This window comes from Anastrepha ludens, chromosome 2 (assembly GCF_028408465.1).
Source record: "Anastrepha ludens isolate Willacy chromosome 2, idAnaLude1.1, whole genome shotgun sequence".
Classification (NCBI taxonomy): Eukaryota; Metazoa; Arthropoda; class Insecta; order Diptera; family Tephritidae; genus Anastrepha; species Anastrepha ludens.
In genome coordinates this window covers 53,459,975-53,465,865 of record NC_071498.1, presented here as the reverse complement: position 1 = coordinate 53,465,865, position 5,891 = coordinate 53,459,975, and the positions used below count along the sequence as shown (strand labels likewise).

Genomic DNA, 5,891 nt, shown 5'->3' with positions numbered 1-5,891 from the left:
AAAATCATAGTTTATTTCATAAAAAAAGTTATTCAAAAACAAAATTAGATAATTGTTTCTGCGCATAAAACTTCATCTGGAACTGCATCAAAAAGTAGCCGAAGCTTGTTAACTAAATTGAAACGCCAAAACGGGCGCTTTCAAAGTTGGCCTAGAGAAAATCTGATTTACAACAGCAAATGTGATCCCGTTGAACTATCGCCTGACTGCAGTACAACTCAGCAAGGAGCAACACATTTTCACTTCATTTTATGTCCGATAAGAAATGGTATATGTATGTGGGTGTAGACATTTTTACGGTGCAATGTCCCTCCAAAGGCAAATGTGCTGCTCCCCTCCATTTGAAGTTTCATGACATGCGACCACTCTCGCCGAGGGAGTCAGCGACAGAAACTAGAAACATTTTGCGGCTTTGTAGGGGAAACATACACCAAGTATGACATTTTAAACAAGAACGCATAGCACACAAACAATACATAGTGATGATGTATTGTATAATTTTGGAAAAATGGTTGCATTCGCCGGGCATGCTTGGCAAGTTCAGCTGCACTTCATGTTTGCTGTAGCCGCAAAATAACAACAGGAACGCAACAGTCGGAGCAAATCACCTGATGTGCCTTTGGTAACATTTGAACTGAATCAAGGGGGATTTGTGAAGCGCAACAGCGACATTCGAGTAAACAGCAATGATTGCAGTGGCTGAGTGCACGAGTATATAAATTGTTGTTGTGTTAATACTGCACGCTGCCACGCGAACAGTGCAATTTCACAACTTTACTAGACGAATGTGAATGCTGAAATTGCGACAAACAAGATTTGAAGCAACAGCAAACTGTTGCCACAAAGGATGCACGCCAGCACACCAATCGCGGACGCTGAAAATGAAGGAATAATAACTAGCACGTACATACGGAATAGCAAGGCATGGCGTGCAGTCGAGCGTGCAAATGCATTTTGGGTCGTTGTTTCCCCACCACACAAAATCCGAAGCAGTTTTTAACAACTACATTTGGTTTCGTATTTACTGGAAATCTTTGTACTAAATTACAGGGTTATGCAGTGAGATTTCAGATTTCCAATTTCTGTCGAAATGTCTTTTTTAATTTCAATTGGCTTTTAGTGTTTAAATGTACACTAAGACTTCCCATAACATTGAATGCGCATATCGAACTTCGCCGTGATTTTTTGGCATATCATGATTTCGCTATTCAGCCCTGGAATCATCTCGGGCTTATTAGCAGTATGGTCCATGCTTAGTCTTTAGTCTCTTAGTCACTTAGTCTAAGACAACAAAGTCAAATGGCGTGAAATCGAAAGATAAAAAAAAGTATAAAAATTCGAAAAACCTCTAATGAAATATTCAAACTTTATAATCAGAATATTTTGAAAAATATCTGGGTATGCAGTTTTGTAGATCGTTAAATTTTGGTACAATCGTTAAAGTTTCAATTAGCTCAAAGCTGGCGTTGATTTTTAATATTTTTTTTTGCATCGGTGTTCCTCATTTTCTTACCTACATTAAAAAAAAGATTTTCATTTGATTCATTTTCGCGTATTATTTAATTAACTATCATTCCACGTCTAAATTTTCCGAAGCCTGCACTACCGATTGTTTGAAAAAGAGTAGAAAAATTAAATAAGTACGTCCCAATAATTACTGTCCAGTGACGCTATGAAATGGAAAGCAACCTGATAAAGGTACTAACTCCTCCTCCTCGGTTTTACCACAGAAATTTATATAATTTATTTACAAACATAAAATCACATTTAATTTAACTTAAATCTAACTTTTCTCAATTGCATTTTCCAAAATGATAAACATCAGTAATATCAATAAATTTCTTTTTGTAGTGATTCAAATGATTTTTTGTTACCCCAAAATTAATACAATTTTCCGAAGCAAAATATATATATTTCCTGTTGTTCTTAGAAGGAACAGGTTAGATAGAGTTAATATACTTATAGTGCTTAAGATTTTTGAAGTGAAAACTTCTTTAGAATCGTTGCGAGTGATTTGAGGAAAAGTGAAACGAAAAAGCGACCCTCTTGGCTACGAAGCGTTATATTATATGTTGATATAAACGTAGCGACGAACTAAATAAAAATAACTTTTATTTTTTCTTGTGATTCGAACCAAGGATTTTGGATAGGAAGCTCACATTGCTAGTCGCTCGGCTACCGCGCCATGCTGTCGTCGCTGGCCTAAAAGTTATTTAGTTACGAAGCGTTATATTATATGTTGATATAAATAATTTTTGTGAGCGTGTAATTCTCAAAAGGTTTATTAGAAAATCTATTGACTAGGTAGTGTGGTATCTGTTCTTATCATCTTAACATCTGATAGATCCTCCCTCGGAGGACAACAAATGTTAAACTGATTTTTGGAAATGGGCGGAGTGTTTTAGGGGCTTGCTCCACCTCTGCCACGGATTGGCCCGGTATTGCAGTACCGTCGGGATTTCGGCCTTGAATAAATACAAGAAGAAATATACTAATACATTTAGCTTTGGTGGGAAGAGACATAAATTTTTATATGAATACAAGTAGACGAAAATGGAAGAAATTTGTAAGTCTGTTTCTTCGGTCCGTTTGGGTATTTTTTTTGACAACATCGAGACCAAAGCATTTGTATCATATTTTATCTATCATAAGCCTCTCGTATCATTTGTTGAAATTGAAAACATTGAGGATGAATAATAATAAAATGAAGAAAATAAAATATGAACTTTATAGCAATATTATAATGAACCTATAATTATCCCGCCCCTAATGCTGCTTTCGTCTCATTCTCTCTCAGTTTGTTTTACGGAAGGTTTCACTTCTATCCCGTCTAACCGTTAGACTGGTATTTTTTTTTTTTGTAGTTGAATGATTCCGTGTCACGTGAGCTAAGTATTTTGGTTACTGTCGTAAATTCTTCTGAAAATCTGTTCAATTACAGGTTTCAGTATGATGAAAAGTAAACTGAAAAATTGAAAACGAAAATTTGTTTAAGAGAAATATTTTCGATTCTGTTTACCATTTTTAGTTTTTTAAGATAAAATGATAAAAAAAATAATTTGATAAATATTAAAAATTAAAAAAAAAAAAAAGTTTTTTGTAATAAAGGCATTGGATCAAAATTTTAGTATGGAGACCTTTAAAAGGAGTATTTTCGATGCTGTTCTACATTTTTAATTTTTAGAATAAAATGATAAGAATTATTTATCCGAAAAATTTTGAACAAAAAATTTGACATTTTTTAATAACAATGTTTTTTTTTAATATTTTTTCTAAAAAAAGATCCGAAAAATTTTGCATAAAACTTAGACATTTTTTCAAGACAATTTGTTTTTTTTTTTAACCGTACTGAGGGATCGACTGTATAGAGGTTTTTAAAATAAATATTTTCGGTTCTTTTCTATTTGTTTTTGAGTAAATATAAAATATAAATTGAAAATCAGGAAAAAAGAAGATTGTTTTTAAATTTCAAATCAACGCATGTGAATAACTAAGAAACAATCGTCTTTTTTCCTGATCATCTATGAATTTTTCGTTTCAATTTACATGTTTTATTAAGCATTGGAGCTTTTTTAACCATTATCCATTTATATTTTTCAAAAAAAAAAAAACGAAAAAAAATTTTTTTTCCACGAACACATAATTTCATTCGGATTTCACATTAAATTCTGAAATTTCGTAAGAAATTATTCACTGTTCCAAAATCCACTCCAAAAAAATTCACAAACAATTTTTACATGTTGCACTTACGTTTTTTCCTTATGGCATCCAAATCAGAAAGAAATATTGACACATTGTAACTCACACTGTCAATTTGCTGTCAACAGCTTTCATTTGATACCCATATTGTACATACACAACCAAAGGTTACCCGGGTCCACGTTTTGACCTATATTTCGAGACCCCAGTCACGGAGCGGCATGAGAAATACTCTGTACTAAAGCATTCACCAACAGCTTCAATTTGATATCCATATTGTACAAACACATTCTAGGGTCCACGTTTTGGTCTCTATCTTGAGACCCTAGTCACGGAGTGGCATGAAAAATACTCTGGACTAAAGCATTCACCAACAGCTTCCATTTGATACCCATATGGTACATACACATCCGAAGGTTACCCGGGTCCACGTTTTGACCTATTTCTCGAGCCCTATTTCCAAAATAAAATATAATCCATGTTACTCGTGGATGATGTAGCTTTCGAATGGTGAAAGAATTTTTAAAATCGGTCCAGTAGTTTTTGAGCCTATTCATTACAAACAAACAAAGTTTTCCTCTTTATAATATTAGTATAGATAGAATGATAAAAAAATTATCCGAAAAGTTTTGAACATAGAATTAGAAATTTACATTCAAAAAAAGTAATTGTTGTTTTTAAATTTTGAACTAAAAACCAGTTTATTTTTCCAAAAATATGTTTTTTTTCTAAAAAATGTTTGCAGGTTGAAAATTTTGCTATAGGGATTTTTAAAGAAAATTTTTTCGAGACTGTTAACTATTTATAATTAAAAAAAAAAAACTAATTCAAAATATCCGAAAAATTTTGAAAAAAATAAGATATATTTACCAAATTTTTTTTTTTAATTTTGCATAAGAAAACTATAATTTGTTTCCAAAACAATTTTTTTTTCTAAAAAAAGTATTAATGGTCGAAAATTTATCTATAGGGTTTTTAAAAGATATTTTTTCGACTCTTTTACCAAAATTGATTTTTAGGATAAAATGATAAGAAAAAATGATCTGGAAAGTTTTGATTATGTTCAATTAGAAATTTTTTCCCAATTTTTTTTCAGCTTATAAATTTTCAACAAAAAATTTGGATATTTTTCCAAAAAAAATTATTTTTTCTAAAAAAAGTATTAAAGGTCGAAAATTTATCTATAGGGTTTTTAAAAGATATTTTTTCGACTCTGTTTAGCAATTTTCGTTTTTAGGATAAAATGATGAGAGACAAATTTCTGAAAAGTTTTGAACATACAATTCGAAATTTTTTCCCAAAATGTATTTTACGTTTTAAATTTTCAACCAAAAATTTGTATTTTTTTGTAAAAATTTTTGTTTTTTTCTAAAAAAAGGATTAAAGATCGACAATTTTTCTATAGAGTTTTTTAAAAGATATGTTTTCGACTCTGTTTACCAATTTTCTTTTTTAGAGTGAAATGATAAAAAAAAATTATTCGAAAAGTTTTAAGCAAAAGATTAGAAATTTTTTCCCCAACATTTTGAGCCAAATTTTAGATTTTTGTTGGAAAAAAATTTTTTTCTAAATTCTGTAAATAAATTTTTATATTTTTTCTATTTGTTTTTTAGAACAATTTTTTCTACAAATTTCGAACAAAAAAGAAAAAAACAAATTTCCTGAAAATTTTTCTTATATTTTATAGTAAAAAATGTAAAAAAATTTAGAAACATTAAAAAGAAAAAAAATATTTCTTTAAAAACCTGTATAATCAATTATTTTTTATATAACTACATAGTTTTTGTAATCTAATTTTTATTTAATTTATTTTATTTATAAAACTTCTTATACTCAAGCTAAACCAATTTTAAAAAAGAATGTAAGACAAAAATTCATACTGGTCGTTAAAATTTATATATGTTTTGTAATTAATATCATATATAATATACACCGCAGTTTATCAAAGGAATATTTATCACACTAATTAAATAAAACTGTTTTTTTATACTCAAAAAATATTTCTCCAAAGCAAGATGATTTTTTTGCAATAAAAAATATTCTAGTATTCGAGCTTCTTGAAACGTCAAATACTAAACTAAATACAAACTAAACCCTTTAAAAATTCCCATTTCTTCTTTTAAAAATAAATAAAAATCCCTCCTCCCTTTTTAGCTTATTTCTTATTAAAAATTACCAGGAAGAATTCCCTA

General features: G+C 29.8%; 1 non-coding gene across 1 annotated transcript; it reads left to right on the top strand.

The window, feature by feature from the left end:
- Positions 1 to 2,280: 2,280 nt before the first annotated feature.
- LOC128856159 (U2 spliceosomal RNA) lies at positions 2,281 to 2,474 on the top strand. The gene has a single exon (XR_008453817.1). It is a non-coding gene; the product is annotated as a U2 spliceosomal RNA (small nuclear RNA).
- Positions 2,475 to 5,891: the final 3,417 nt, after the last annotated feature.